This window comes from Engystomops pustulosus, chromosome 6, assembly GCF_040894005.1.
Source record: "Engystomops pustulosus chromosome 6, aEngPut4.maternal, whole genome shotgun sequence".
In the NCBI taxonomy this organism is placed as follows: Eukaryota; Metazoa; Chordata; class Amphibia; order Anura; family Leptodactylidae; genus Engystomops; species Engystomops pustulosus.
In genome coordinates, this window is record NC_092416.1 from 172,915,083 (window position 1) to 172,930,087 (window position 15,005).

The window sequence follows — 15,005 nt, forward strand, 5'->3', positions numbered from 1 at the left end:
CTCAGCACTGCTCACGGAGAGGAGACACCGCCAGGAGGCGAAAAACCTACTCTGCAAGTCACACAGTCCTCTGCGTGGGGACGATTAATCTGCATAGGACCGCCCCCAACAGGCACCTCCCCCGCAAAGCAGCAGGGGGGCCGAGCGAGCGGGCGTCTGCACTTCATCTGCCAGCCGCCCGCTGCTACACCCTCCCCACAACAACTCTTTTGTCAAGTCAGTCTGACCGACCGACTGCCTGCCTGCCTGACGGCTCAGAGATCACTTTTCCTTTCTCTTGACACAGCCGCTGGACGGTGTGAGGGGACAAGCACGCTCGCTCCAGCACACGCTGATAGCTACAGCTTACCTTCGGTCGTTCGCACCTTCTCAGACTGTGACTGCTAGCAGTGGAGGAGGAAGCAGCCAAATCTCAACCTGCAGGTGTCTTCGATTCAAGTAGACGGCTCCAGACTAATCATGATCCAATTAGCTCCAATTAATTAGGCCGCCGATTAGGTCACTTTTATTTTTCCTTTTTTTTTTTTTTCCTTTGTTCCGGGTCGGGCCCATTTAGCACCTCATTAATCAATTAGTGAGAAGCCTTTGTTCCTCCTGCAAAAGACACAGCACACAACACACCTGAGTAGGTGACAAAGCACAAGAGCGTCGTCGACGTCACATTGCAAACTTCGGCTCCATTTCTTTTCCCTTTTCCAAAGTTTTGCTATTTATTTCTCTATCTTTTTCACCAAGTTAAGAAGGGGTGCACCGGTCCTGGAGGTACTGCAATACCAGGTCAATGCGTGGAGTGGACAGAGCAAGCTCTTTTTCCATCTCCCTGTTCCAAAAATCCATTTAATATATGGTCCCCAGATAGGGGACGTATCAGATATTAAACTGATAAGAACAGATACTACACTTGATCTTAGCCAAAAGGCCGAGAAGCGATACCGACCATAGCTCGCCCAGACCGGGCCCCCTTCAGAACTCTCAGCACTGCTCACGGAGAGGAGACACCGCCAGGAGGCGAAAAACCTACTCTGCAAGTCACACAGTCCTCTGCGTGGGGACGATTAATCTGCATAGGACCGCCCCCAACAGGCACCTCCCCCGCAAAGCAGCAGGGGGGCCGAGCGAGCGGGCGTCTGCACTTCATCTGCCAGCCGCCCGCTGCTACACCCTCCCCACAACAACTCTTTTGTCAAGTCAGTCTGACCGACCGACTGCCTGCCTGCCTGACGGCTCAGAGATCACTTTTCCTTTCTCTTGACACAGCCGCTGGACGGTGTGAGGGGACAAGCACGCTCGCTCCAGCACACGCTGATAGCTACAGCTTACCTTCGGTCGTTCGCACCTTCTCAGACTGTGACTGCTAGCAGTGGAGGAGGAAGCAGCCAAATCTCAACCTGCAGGTGTCTTCGATTCAAGTAGACGGCTCCAGACTAATCATGATCCAATTAGCTCCAATTAATTAGGCCGCCGATTAGGTCACTTTTATTTTTCCTTTTTTTTTTTTTTCCTTTGTTCCGGGTCGGGCCCATTTAGCACCTCATTAATCAATTAGTGAGAAGCCTTTGTTCCTCCTGCAAAAGACACAGCACACAACACACCTGAGTAGGTGACAAAGCACAAGAGCGTCGTCGACGTCACATTGCAAACTTCGGCTCCATTTCTTTTCCCTTTTCCAAAGTTTTGCTATTTATTTCTCTATCTTTTTCACCAAGTTAAGAAGGGGTGCACCGGTCCTGGAGGTACTGCAATACCAGGTCAATGCGTGGAGTGGACAGAGCAAGCTCTTTTTCCATCTCCCTGTTCCAAAAATCCATTTAATATATGGTCCCCAGATAGGGGACGTATCAGATATTAAACTGATAAGAACAGATACTACACTTGATCTTAGCCAAAAGGCCGAGAAGCGATACCGACCATAGCTCGCCCAGACCGGGCCCCCTTCAGAACTCTCAGCACTGCTCACGGAGAGGAGACACCGCCAGGAGGCGAAAAACCTACTCTGCAAGTCACACAGTCCTCTGCGTGGGGACGATTAATCTGCATAGGACCGCCCCCAACAGGCACCTCCCCCGCAAAGCAGCAGGGGGGCCGAGCGAGCGGGCGTCTGCACTTCATCTGCCAGCCGCCCGCTGCTACACCCTCCCCACAACAACTCTTTTGTCAAGTCAGTCTGACCGACCGACTGCCTGCCTGCCTGACGGCTCAGAGATCACTTTTCCTTTCTCTTGACACAGCCGCTGGACGGTGTGAGGGGACAAGCACGCTCGCTCCAGCACACGCTGATAGCTACAGCTTACCTTCGGTCGTTCGCACCTTCTCAGACTGTGACTGCTAGCAGTGGAGGAGGAAGCAGCCAAATCTCAACCTGCAGGTGTCTTCGATTCAAGTAGACGGCTCCAGACTAATCATGATCCAATTAGCTCCAATTAATTAGGCCGCCGATTAGGTCACTTTTATTTTTCCTTTTTTTTTTTTTTCCTTTGTTCCGGGTCGGGCCCATTTAGCACCTCATTAATCAATTAGTGAGAAGCCTTTGTTCCTCCTGCAAAAGACACAGCACACAACACACCTGAGTAGGTGACAAAGCACAAGAGCGTCGTCGACGTCACATTGCAAACTTCGGCTCCATTTCTTTTCCCTTTTCCAAAGTTTTGCTATTTATTTCTCTATCTTTTTCACCAAGTTAAGAAGGGGTGCACCGGTCCTGGAGGTACTGCAATACCAGGTCAATGCGTGGAGTGGACAGAGCAAGCTCTTTTTCCATCTCCCTGTTCCAAAAATCCATTTAATATATGGTCCCCAGATAGGGGACGTATCAGATATTAAACTGATAAGAACAGATACTACACTTGATCTTAGCCAAAAGGCCGAGAAGCGATACCGACCATAGCTCGCCCAGACCGGGCCCCCTTCAGAACTCTCAGCACTGCTCACGGAGAGGAGACACCGCCAGGAGGCGAAAAACCTACTCTGCAAGTCACACAGTCCTCTGCGTGGGGACGATTAATCTGCATAGGACCGCCCCCAACAGGCACCTCCCCCGCAAAGCAGCAGGGGGGCCGAGCGAGCGGGCGTCTGCACTTCATCTGCCAGCCGCCCGCTGCTACACCCTCCCCACAACAACTCTTTTGTCAAGTCAGTCTGACCGACCGACTGCCTGCCTGCCTGACGGCTCAGAGATCACTTTTCCTTTCTCTTGACACAGCCGCTGGACGGTGTGAGGGGACAAGCACGCTCGCTCCAGCACACGCTGATAGCTACAGCTTACCTTCGGTCGTTCGCACCTTCTCAGACTGTGACTGCTAGCAGTGGAGGAGGAAGCAGCCAAATCTCAACCTGCAGGTGTCTTCGATTCAAGTAGACGGCTCCAGACTAATCATGATCCAATTAGCTCCAATTAATTAGGCCGCCGATTAGGTCACTTTTATTTTTCCTTTTTTTTTTTTTTCCTTTGTTCCGGGTCGGGCCCATTTAGCACCTCATTAATCAATTAGTGAGAAGCCTTTGTTCCTCCTGCAAAAGACACAGCACACAACACACCTGAGTAGGTGACAAAGCACAAGAGCGTCGTCGACGTCACATTGCAAACTTCGGCTCCATTTCTTTTCCCTTTTCCAAAGTTTTGCTATTTATTTCTCTATCTTTTTCACCAAGTTAAGAAGGGGTGCACCGGTCCTGGAGGTACTGCAATACCAGGTCAATGCGTGGAGTGGACAGAGCAAGCTCTTTTTCCATCTCCCTGTTCCAAAAATCCATTTAATATATGGTCCCCAGATAGGGGACGTATCAGATATTAAACTGATAAGAACAGATACTACACTTGATCTTAGCCAAAAGGCCGAGAAGCGATACCGACCATAGCTCGCCCAGACCGGGCCCCCTTCAGAACTCTCAGCACTGCTCACGGAGAGGAGACACCGCCAGGAGGCGAAAAACCTACTCTGCAAGTCACACAGTCCTCTGCGTGGGGACGATTAATCTGCATAGGACCGCCCCCAACAGGCACCTCCCCCGCAAAGCAGCAGGGGGGCCGAGCGAGCGGGCGTCTGCACTTCATCTGCCAGCCGCCCGCTGCTACACCCTCCCCACAACAACTCTTTTGTCAAGTCAGTCTGACCGACCGACTGCCTGCCTGCCTGACGGCTCAGAGATCACTTTTCCTTTCTCTTGACACAGCCGCTGGACGGTGTGAGGGGACAAGCACGCTCGCTCCAGCACACGCTGATAGCTACAGCTTACCTTCGGTCGTTCGCACCTTCTCAGACTGTGACTGCTAGCAGTGGAGGAGGAAGCAGCCAAATCTCAACCTGCAGGTGTCTTCGATTCAAGTAGACGGCTCCAGACTAATCATGATCCAATTAGCTCCAATTAATTAGGCCGCCGATTAGGTCACTTTTATTTTTCCTTTTTTTTTTTTTTCCTTTGTTCCGGGTCGGGCCCATTTAGCACCTCATTAATCAATTAGTGAGAAGCCTTTGTTCCTCCTGCAAAAGACACAGCACACAACACACCTGAGTAGGTGACAAAGCACAAGAGCGTCGTCGACGTCACATTGCAAACTTCGGCTCCATTTCTTTTCCCTTTTCCAAAGTTTTGCTATTTATTTCTCTATCTTTTTCACCAAGTTAAGAAGGGGTGCACCGGTCCTGGAGGTACTGCAATACCAGGTCAATGCGTGGAGTGGACAGAGCAAGCTCTTTTTCCATCTCCCTGTTCCAAAAATCCATTTAATATATGGTCCCCAGATAGGGGACGTATCAGATATTAAACTGATAAGAACAGATACTACACTTGATCTTAGCCAAAAGGCCGAGAAGCGATACCGACCATAGCTCGCCCAGACCGGGCCCCCTTCAGAACTCTCAGCACTGCTCACGGAGAGGAGACACCGCCAGGAGGCGAAAAACCTACTCTGCAAGTCACACAGTCCTCTGCGTGGGGACGATTAATCTGCATAGGACCGCCCCCAACAGGCACCTCCCCCGCAAAGCAGCAGGGGGGCCGAGCGAGCGGGCGTCTGCACTTCATCTGCCAGCCGCCCGCTGCTACACCCTCCCCACAACAACTCTTTTGTCAAGTCAGTCTGACCGACCGACTGCCTGCCTGCCTGACGGCTCAGAGATCACTTTTCCTTTCTCTTGACACAGCCGCTGGACGGTGTGAGGGGACAAGCACGCTCGCTCCAGCACACGCTGATAGCTACAGCTTACCTTCGGTCGTTCGCACCTTCTCAGACTGTGACTGCTAGCAGTGGAGGAGGAAGCAGCCAAATCTCAACCTGCAGGTGTCTTCGATTCAAGTAGACGGCTCCAGACTAATCATGATCCAATTAGCTCCAATTAATTAGGCCGCCGATTAGGTCACTTTTATTTTTCCTTTTTTTTTTTTTTCCTTTGTTCCGGGTCGGGCCCATTTAGCACCTCATTAATCAATTAGTGAGAAGCCTTTGTTCCTCCTGCAAAAGACACAGCACACAACACACCTGAGTAGGTGACAAAGCACAAGAGCGTCGTCGACGTCACATTGCAAACTTCGGCTCCATTTCTTTTCCCTTTTCCAAAGTTTTGCTATTTATTTCTCTATCTTTTTCACCAAGTTAAGAAGGGGTGCACCGGTCCTGGAGGTACTGCAATACCAGGTCAATGCGTGGAGTGGACAGAGCAAGCTCTTTTTCCATCTCCCTGTTCCAAAAATCCATTTAATATATGGTCCCCAGATAGGGGACGTATCAGATATTAAACTGATAAGAACAGATACTACACTTGATCTTAGCCAAAAGGCCGAGAAGCGATACCGACCATAGCTCGCCCAGACCGGGCCCCCTTCAGAACTCTCAGCACTGCTCACGGAGAGGAGACACCGCCAGGAGGCGAAAAACCTACTCTGCAAGTCACACAGTCCTCTGCGTGGGGACGATTAATCTGCATAGGACCGCCCCCAACAGGCACCTCCCCCGCAAAGCAGCAGGGGGGCCGAGCGAGCGGGCGTCTGCACTTCATCTGCCAGCCGCCCGCTGCTACACCCTCCCCACAACAACTCTTTTGTCAAGTCAGTCTGACCGACCGACTGCCTGCCTGCCTGACGGCTCAGAGATCACTTTTCCTTTCTCTTGACACAGCCGCTGGACGGTGTGAGGGGACAAGCACGCTCGCTCCAGCACACGCTGATAGCTACAGCTTACCTTCGGTCGTTCGCACCTTCTCAGACTGTGACTGCTAGCAGTGGAGGAGGAAGCAGCCAAATCTCAACCTGCAGGTGTCTTCGATTCAAGTAGACGGCTCCAGACTAATCATGATCCAATTAGCTCCAATTAATTAGGCCGCCGATTAGGTCACTTTTATTTTTCCTTTTTTTTTTTTTTCCTTTGTTCCGGGTCGGGCCCATTTAGCACCTCATTAATCAATTAGTGAGAAGCCTTTGTTCCTCCTGCAAAAGACACAGCACACAACACACCTGAGTAGGTGACAAAGCACAAGAGCGTCGTCGACGTCACATTGCAAACTTCGGCTCCATTTCTTTTCCCTTTTCCAAAGTTTTGCTATTTATTTCTCTATCTTTTTCACCAAGTTAAGAAGGGGTGCACCGGTCCTGGAGGTACTGCAATACCAGGTCAATGCGTGGAGTGGACAGAGCAAGCTCTTTTTCCATCTCCCTGTTCCAAAAATCCATTTAATATATGGTCCCCAGATAGGGGACGTATCAGATATTAAACTGATAAGAACAGATACTACACTTGATCTTAGCCAAAAGGCCGAGAAGCGATACCGACCATAGCTCGCCCAGACCGGGCCCCCTTCAGAACTCTCAGCACTGCTCACGGAGAGGAGACACCGCCAGGAGGCGAAAAACCTACTCTGCAAGTCACACAGTCCTCTGCGTGGGGACGATTAATCTGCATAGGACCGCCCCCAACAGGCACCTCCCCCGCAAAGCAGCAGGGGGGCCGAGCGAGCGGGCGTCTGCACTTCATCTGCCAGCCGCCCGCTGCTACACCCTCCCCACAACAACTCTTTTGTCAAGTCAGTCTGACCGACCGACTGCCTGCCTGCCTGACGGCTCAGAGATCACTTTTCCTTTCTCTTGACACAGCCGCTGGACGGTGTGAGGGGACAAGCACGCTCGCTCCAGCACACGCTGATAGCTACAGCTTACCTTCGGTCGTTCGCACCTTCTCAGACTGTGACTGCTAGCAGTGGAGGAGGAAGCAGCCAAATCTCAACCTGCAGGTGTCTTCGATTCAAGTAGACGGCTCCAGACTAATCATGATCCAATTAGCTCCAATTAATTAGGCCGCCGATTAGGTCACTTTTATTTTTCCTTTTTTTTTTTTTTCCTTTGTTCCGGGTCGGGCCCATTTAGCACCTCATTAATCAATTAGTGAGAAGCCTTTGTTCCTCCTGCAAAAGACACAGCACACAACACACCTGAGTAGGTGACAAAGCACAAGAGCGTCGTCGACGTCACATTGCAAACTTCGGCTCCATTTCTTTTCCCTTTTCCAAAGTTTTGCTATTTATTTCTCTATCTTTTTCACCAAGTTAAGAAGGGGTGCACCGGTCCTGGAGGTACTGCAATACCAGGTCAATGCGTGGAGTGGACAGAGCAAGCTCTTTTTCCATCTCCCTGTTCCAAAAATCCATTTAATATATGGTCCCCAGATAGGGGACGTATCAGATATTAAACTGATAAGAACAGATACTACACTTGATCTTAGCCAAAAGGCCGAGAAGCGATACCGACCATAGCTCGCCCAGACCGGGCCCCCTTCAGAACTCTCAGCACTGCTCACGGAGAGGAGACACCGCCAGGAGGCGAAAAACCTACTCTGCAAGTCACACAGTCCTCTGCGTGGGGACGATTAATCTGCATAGGACCGCCCCCAACAGGCACCTCCCCCGCAAAGCAGCAGGGGGGCCGAGCGAGCGGGCGTCTGCACTTCATCTGCCAGCCGCCCGCTGCTACACCCTCCCCACAACAACTCTTTTGTCAAGTCAGTCTGACCGACCGACTGCCTGCCTGCCTGACGGCTCAGAGATCACTTTTCCTTTCTCTTGACACAGCCGCTGGACGGTGTGAGGGGACAAGCACGCTCGCTCCAGCACACGCTGATAGCTACAGCTTACCTTCGGTCGTTCGCACCTTCTCAGACTGTGACTGCTAGCAGTGGAGGAGGAAGCAGCCAAATCTCAACCTGCAGGTGTCTTCGATTCAAGTAGACGGCTCCAGACTAATCATGATCCAATTAGCTCCAATTAATTAGGCCGCCGATTAGGTCACTTTTATTTTTCCTTTTTTTTTTTTTTCCTTTGTTCCGGGTCGGGCCCATTTAGCACCTCATTAATCAATTAGTGAGAAGCCTTTGTTCCTCCTGCAAAAGACACAGCACACAACACACCTGAGTAGGTGACAAAGCACAAGAGCGTCGTCGACGTCACATTGCAAACTTCGGCTCCATTTCTTTTCCCTTTTCCAAAGTTTTGCTATTTATTTCTCTATCTTTTTCACCAAGTTAAGAAGGGGTGCACCGGTCCTGGAGGTACTGCAATACCAGGTCAATGCGTGGAGTGGACAGAGCAAGCTCTTTTTCCATCTCCCTGTTCCAAAAATCCATTTAATATATGGTCCCCAGATAGGGGACGTATCAGATATTAAACTGATAAGAACAGATACTACACTTGATCTTAGCCAAAAGGCCGAGAAGCGATACCGACCATAGCTCGCCCAGACCGGGCCCCCTTCAGAACTCTCAGCACTGCTCACGGAGAGGAGACACCGCCAGGAGGCGAAAAACCTACTCTGCAAGTCACACAGTCCTCTGCGTGGGGACGATTAATCTGCATAGGACCGCCCCCAACAGGCACCTCCCCCGCAAAGCAGCAGGGGGGCCGAGCGAGCGGGCGTCTGCACTTCATCTGCCAGCCGCCCGCTGCTACACCCTCCCCACAACAACTCTTTTGTCAAGTCAGTCTGACCGACCGACTGCCTGCCTGCCTGACGGCTCAGAGATCACTTTTCCTTTCTCTTGACACAGCCGCTGGACGGTGTGAGGGGACAAGCACGCTCGCTCCAGCACACGCTGATAGCTACAGCTTACCTTCGGTCGTTCGCACCTTCTCAGACTGTGACTGCTAGCAGTGGAGGAGGAAGCAGCCAAATCTCAACCTGCAGGTGTCTTCGATTCAAGTAGACGGCTCCAGACTAATCATGATCCAATTAGCTCCAATTAATTAGGCCGCCGATTAGGTCACTTTTATTTTTCCTTTTTTTTTTTTTTCCTTTGTTCCGGGTCGGGCCCATTTAGCACCTCATTAATCAATTAGTGAGAAGCCTTTGTTCCTCCTGCAAAAGACACAGCACACAACACACCTGAGTAGGTGACAAAGCACAAGAGCGTCGTCGACGTCACATTGCAAACTTCGGCTCCATTTCTTTTCCCTTTTCCAAAGTTTTGCTATTTATTTCTCTATCTTTTTCACCAAGTTAAGAAGGGGTGCACCGGTCCTGGAGGTACTGCAATACCAGGTCAATGCGTGGAGTGGACAGAGCAAGCTCTTTTTCCATCTCCCTGTTCCAAAAATCCATTTAATATATGGTCCCCAGATAGGGGACGTATCAGATATTAAACTGATAAGAACAGATACTACACTTGATCTTAGCCAAAAGGCCGAGAAGCGATACCGACCATAGCTCGCCCAGACCGGGCCCCCTTCAGAACTCTCAGCACTGCTCACGGAGAGGAGACACCGCCAGGAGGCGAAAAACCTACTCTGCAAGTCACACAGTCCTCTGCGTGGGGACGATTAATCTGCATAGGACCGCCCCCAACAGGCACCTCCCCCGCAAAGCAGCAGGGGGGCCGAGCGAGCGGGCGTCTGCACTTCATCTGCCAGCCGCCCGCTGCTACACCCTCCCCACAACAACTCTTTTGTCAAGTCAGTCTGACCGACCGACTGCCTGCCTGCCTGACGGCTCAGAGATCACTTTTCCTTTCTCTTGACACAGCCGCTGGACGGTGTGAGGGGACAAGCACGCTCGCTCCAGCACACGCTGATAGCTACAGCTTACCTTCGGTCGTTCGCACCTTCTCAGACTGTGACTGCTAGCAGTGGAGGAGGAAGCAGCCAAATCTCAACCTGCAGGTGTCTTCGATTCAAGTAGACGGCTCCAGACTAATCATGATCCAATTAGCTCCAATTAATTAGGCCGCCGATTAGGTCACTTTTATTTTTCCTTTTTTTTTTTTTTCCTTTGTTCCGGGTCGGGCCCATTTAGCACCTCATTAATCAATTAGTGAGAAGCCTTTGTTCCTCCTGCAAAAGACACAGCACACAACACACCTGAGTAGGTGACAAAGCACAAGAGCGTCGTCGACGTCACATTGCAAACTTCGGCTCCATTTCTTTTCCCTTTTCCAAAGTTTTGCTATTTATTTCTCTATCTTTTTCACCAAGTTAAGAAGGGGTGCACCGGTCCTGGAGGTACTGCAATACCAGGTCAATGCGTGGAGTGGACAGAGCAAGCTCTTTTTCCATCTCCCTGTTCCAAAAATCCATTTAATATATGGTCCCCAGATAGGGGACGTATCAGATATTAAACTGATAAGAACAGATACTACACTTGATCTTAGCCAAAAGGCCGAGAAGCGATACCGACCATAGCTCGCCCAGACCGGGCCCCCTTCAGAACTCTCAGCACTGCTCACGGAGAGGAGACACCGCCAGGAGGCGAAAAACCTACTCTGCAAGTCACACAGTCCTCTGCGTGGGGACGATTAATCTGCATAGGACCGCCCCCAACAGGCACCTCCCCCGCAAAGCAGCAGGGGGGCCGAGCGAGCGGGCGTCTGCACTTCATCTGCCAGCCGCCCGCTGCTACACCCTCCCCACAACAACTCTTTTGTCAAGTCAGTCTGACCGACCGACTGCCTGCCTGCCTGACGGCTCAGAGATCACTTTTCCTTTCTCTTGACACAGCCGCTGGACGGTGTGAGGGGACAAGCACGCTCGCTCCAGCACACGCTGATAGCTACAGCTTACCTTCGGTCGTTCGCACCTTCTCAGACTGTGACTGCTAGCAGTGGAGGAGGAAGCAGCCAAATCTCAACCTGCAGGTGTCTTCGATTCAAGTAGACGGCTCCAGACTAATCATGATCCAATTAGCTCCAATTAATTAGGCCGCCGATTAGGTCACTTTTATTTTTCCTTTTTTTTTTTTTTCCTTTGTTCCGGGTCGGGCCCATTTAGCACCTCATTAATCAATTAGTGAGAAGCCTTTGTTCCTCCTGCAAAAGACACAGCACACAACACACCTGAGTAGGTGACAAAGCACAAGAGCGTCGTCGACGTCACATTGCAAACTTCGGCTCCATTTCTTTTCCCTTTTCCAAAGTTTTGCTATTTATTTCTCTATCTTTTTCACCAAGTTAAGAAGGGGTGCACCGGTCCTGGAGGTACTGCAATACCAGGTCAATGCGTGGAGTGGACAGAGCAAGCTCTTTTTCCATCTCCCTGTTCCAAAAATCCATTTAATATATGGTCCCCAGATAGGGGACGTATCAGATATTAAACTGATAAGAACAGATACTACACTTGATCTTAGCCAAAAGGCCGAGAAGCGATACCGACCATAGCTCGCCCAGACCGGGCCCCCTTCAGAACTCTCAGCACTGCTCACGGAGAGGAGACACCGCCAGGAGGCGAAAAACCTACTCTGCAAGTCACACAGTCCTCTGCGTGGGGACGATTAATCTGCATAGGACCGCCCCCAACAGGCACCTCCCCCGCAAAGCAGCAGGGGGGCCGAGCGAGCGGGCGTCTGCACTTCATCTGCCAGCCGCCCGCTGCTACACCCTCCCCACAACAACTCTTTTGTCAAGTCAGTCTGACCGACCGACTGCCTGCCTGCCTGACGGCTCAGAGATCACTTTTCCTTTCTCTTGACACAGCCGCTGGACGGTGTGAGGGGACAAGCACGCTCGCTCCAGCACACGCTGATAGCTACAGCTTACCTTCGGTCGTTCGCACCTTCTCAGACTGTGACTGCTAGCAGTGGAGGAGGAAGCAGCCAAATCTCAACCTGCAGGTGTCTTCGATTCAAGTAGACGGCTCCAGACTAATCATGATCCAATTAGCTCCAATTAATTAGGCCGCCGATTAGGTCACTTTTATTTTTCCTTTTTTTTTTTTTTCCTTTGTTCCGGGTCGGGCCCATTTAGCACCTCATTAATCAATTAGTGAGAAGCCTTTGTTCCTCCTGCAAAAGACACAGCACACAACACACCTGAGTAGGTGACAAAGCACAAGAGCGTCGTCGACGTCACATTGCAAACTTCGGCTCCATTTCTTTTCCCTTTTCCAAAGTTTTGCTATTTATTTCTCTATCTTTTTCACCAAGTTAAGAAGGGGTGCACCGGTCCTGGAGGTACTGCAATACCAGGTCAATGCGTGGAGTGGACAGAGCAAGCTCTTTTTCCATCTCCCTGTTCCAAAAATCCATTTAATATATGGTCCCCAGATAGGGGACGTATCAGATATTAAACTGATAAGAACAGATACTACACTTGATCTTTGGCGGCGGCGACGACGACGGATGCAAAAGCAAGCGTCTATATATAGATAAAATATATATTCTACCTAACAATCGACCCTTCAGACACTTCACATTTAGATTACAGCTAAGATGATTTCCTTTTGTCGAGTCCTTAATGCACTCTGATTTCATAATTTTTTAACATACATGTTAAAATATGAGCATTACGTTTTGCGAGTGATTTAACCTAATGACTCCTGGGAGTGTAATTTATGCATTATTAATATTCTCCATAAGCGTAACGAATAATTCTTTTTAGGTGAATACTAAAGCTTAAACCACAACAATAGGATTATAATCCTACAAAACTGTTTGACACAAAGTAGAAATTAGCTCATAGCTCAGGGGATAGAGGTTGTGTCTCATTGTGGCTCATGGACTGTGCTGGTGCTGAGTTCATATTACACAATGTGGTAGTTTGTGTTTTAAAGGGAACCCGTCACCACTATTTTCATAAATACAGGTAGTGGCAGGTTCCTATAGAGCTCTAGTAACTATCTGACCTCCTGCTTTTAGCTAAAAATTGTTCCCCTCAGATCCCCATAAAATCAGAGTTATAATCTTGCCTGGTATCTATGCAGCTTTGGAGCTAGTCCACGGGGGCGTGGCCTAATGTCATGTGACCAGGGTGACATCATCAAAGGTCCTTGAGCTACTTAATATGAAAACTATACCCCATGTACATATCTGACCACATAAAACCATCACAGCAGCCTCCATGGACTACCACTCCTCTCCATGCAGGCTGCTGTGATTTCATTTGATAAAATATGCTGTGATTTCATAGTGTACAGTTCCTAATGCTACAAAAGCTATAGGACCTGCGATGATGTCACCCTGGTCACATGACATTATAGCAGCATACAGAGATAGGGATGGGGAGGAGCTGCTGGATTCAGCCCGAGGAGGCCACGCCCACCTGGACTACATGTAGCCATGCTTAGTTACCAGATAAAACTATAAAGTTGAATATATGGGAATCTCAGGGGCATAATTTTTAGCTACAAGCAGGGTGTCAAATAGTTATTAGAGCTCTATAGGAACCTGTCACTAGCTGTATTTGTGAAAATAGTGGTGACGGGTTCCCTTTAACAATAAAGTTACCAATGCAATGTGAAGTTTGCAGTGTCACAAAATAAATGTACGTGGATTGAGAATCAACTGTATCACCAGCAAAACAAGCCAGCTAAAATCAGGGAGCCAATGACTCATTTATCCATTTAGAACCGTCAAAAAATAAGAGCAGAAACGTTGCAGGCACAGTCAATATGTGGGCCGAACAGCATGTCATGGCTGAAAAGGTGGGCAGGAGGTGAAAGTGTAGTAGCTATAACTGTGGTTGTGCTTCAGCTTCAGAGAACAATACAGGGGTCCAAATACAGATTAAAGGAGGAAGCAGCACCCACCAATCCAGTGAAAATGTCTTCTTTATTCACAAAAAGTGGTACATGGAAGGCACGCAGAGCCGACGGGCCGTTTCGCGCCGCTCAGCGCTTTCTCAAGGCAGATACATTACTGTTAGGTGGAATGGCATGGGGTGATTGACCGGCTTGATTGTGGCTTAGTATTATAAATTTAATAGGGATTAGATCAGAAGCCACAAGAGCCGGCTTTTCTGAGCGAGCTGAACCCAATGAGCCCCTTCACTAATGCCCAAATTTCACTTAACTATTGCACTTTCATGCAGACTTGCACAATGTGAGTGTGTATACAAAGATGTGGGAATTTTTTAAAATTATACTTTACACTATGAACTACATTATTAACAGATTACAAATGTAAAAAATCCAAATATTGAGCAGATGGTGATTTATTGCTCTAACCTATTACAACTAATAAACCAATTCCCATTTCGGATTTATAGCCAAGTTCACACACTTAAAGCTATATAGATTCTTTTTTTTTTGATAAAAATTAAAGTTTATTATTACTAAAAATATATATCTTTAAAAATAAATGCTAATTAGCTACTGATTTACCTCCCAGGCTCTATAAAAAGGAAGCTGTCATTCACTTCTTCCTCCCACGAATATCAACAACTTCCACCATATCGCCTCTCGTTCCCACCTATTCCCTTTTCCAAAACACAGTGCAGTCAGCCACAATCTGCGCCAGACAGAAGCCACAGTCACTTAATAGTAATATAAATATATCATATAAATATTAATAGAACAGAATTATGGAAAGTAGTAGCAACAAATGACTTTCTTTAGACAACCTTACCTCACTTGATAATTTGGCAATTTAAAATAAGTAGTTTTGGTTTTAAGGAATTGATATGCACGCTTTTTATGTTCGTTTGTGACTTTAGACAATAAATCGTTTGTAACCTTAATCCGGGCATTCTAAACCATCTGTCCATAATCTACAACACAGGGACAACGTTGAACCTCAGACACAAGAGTGGGACGGGGTGCATACTT

At 49.0% G+C, this 15,005-nt stretch overlaps 13 non-coding genes across 13 annotated transcripts; all 13 read right to left on the reverse strand.

Annotated features, from left to right (window-relative positions):
- Positions 1 to 740: 740 nt before the first annotated feature.
- On the reverse strand, positions 741 to 931 carry LOC140066664 (U2 spliceosomal RNA). The gene has a single exon (XR_011848494.1). It is a non-coding gene; the product is annotated as a U2 spliceosomal RNA (small nuclear RNA).
- A 780-nt stretch (positions 932 to 1,711) lies between these two features.
- LOC140066665 (U2 spliceosomal RNA) lies at positions 1,712 to 1,902 on the reverse strand. Its single transcript, XR_011848495.1, has one exon. It is a non-coding gene; the product is annotated as a U2 spliceosomal RNA (small nuclear RNA).
- Positions 1,903 to 2,682: 780 nt separating this feature from the next.
- Positions 2,683 to 2,873, reverse strand: LOC140066666 (U2 spliceosomal RNA). Its single transcript, XR_011848496.1, has one exon. It is a non-coding gene; the product is annotated as a U2 spliceosomal RNA (small nuclear RNA).
- A 780-nt stretch (positions 2,874 to 3,653) lies between these two features.
- LOC140066667 (U2 spliceosomal RNA) lies at positions 3,654 to 3,844 on the reverse strand. The gene has a single exon (XR_011848497.1). It is a non-coding gene; the product is annotated as a U2 spliceosomal RNA (small nuclear RNA).
- Positions 3,845 to 4,624: 780 nt separating this feature from the next.
- LOC140066668 (U2 spliceosomal RNA) lies at positions 4,625 to 4,815 on the reverse strand. Its single transcript, XR_011848498.1, has one exon. It is a non-coding gene; the product is annotated as a U2 spliceosomal RNA (small nuclear RNA).
- A 780-nt stretch (positions 4,816 to 5,595) lies between these two features.
- LOC140066669 (U2 spliceosomal RNA) lies at positions 5,596 to 5,786 on the reverse strand. Its single transcript, XR_011848499.1, has one exon. It is a non-coding gene; the product is annotated as a U2 spliceosomal RNA (small nuclear RNA).
- Positions 5,787 to 6,566: 780 nt separating this feature from the next.
- On the reverse strand, positions 6,567 to 6,757 carry LOC140066670 (U2 spliceosomal RNA). The gene has a single exon (XR_011848500.1). It is a non-coding gene; the product is annotated as a U2 spliceosomal RNA (small nuclear RNA).
- Positions 6,758 to 7,537: 780 nt separating this feature from the next.
- Positions 7,538 to 7,728, reverse strand: LOC140066671 (U2 spliceosomal RNA). Its single transcript, XR_011848501.1, has one exon. It is a non-coding gene; the product is annotated as a U2 spliceosomal RNA (small nuclear RNA).
- A 780-nt stretch (positions 7,729 to 8,508) lies between these two features.
- Positions 8,509 to 8,699, reverse strand: LOC140066672 (U2 spliceosomal RNA). The gene has a single exon (XR_011848502.1). It is a non-coding gene; the product is annotated as a U2 spliceosomal RNA (small nuclear RNA).
- A 780-nt stretch (positions 8,700 to 9,479) lies between these two features.
- On the reverse strand, positions 9,480 to 9,670 carry LOC140066251 (U2 spliceosomal RNA). Its single transcript, XR_011848171.1, has one exon. It is a non-coding gene; the product is annotated as a U2 spliceosomal RNA (small nuclear RNA).
- A 780-nt stretch (positions 9,671 to 10,450) lies between these two features.
- On the reverse strand, positions 10,451 to 10,641 carry LOC140066252 (U2 spliceosomal RNA). The gene has a single exon (XR_011848172.1). It is a non-coding gene; the product is annotated as a U2 spliceosomal RNA (small nuclear RNA).
- Positions 10,642 to 11,421: 780 nt separating this feature from the next.
- LOC140066253 (U2 spliceosomal RNA) lies at positions 11,422 to 11,612 on the reverse strand. Its single transcript, XR_011848173.1, has one exon. It is a non-coding gene; the product is annotated as a U2 spliceosomal RNA (small nuclear RNA).
- Positions 11,613 to 12,392: 780 nt separating this feature from the next.
- Positions 12,393 to 12,589, reverse strand: LOC140066255 (U2 spliceosomal RNA). Its single transcript, XR_011848175.1, has one exon. It is a non-coding gene; the product is annotated as a U2 spliceosomal RNA (small nuclear RNA).
- Between the last annotated feature and the right edge of the window lie 2,416 nt (positions 12,590 to 15,005).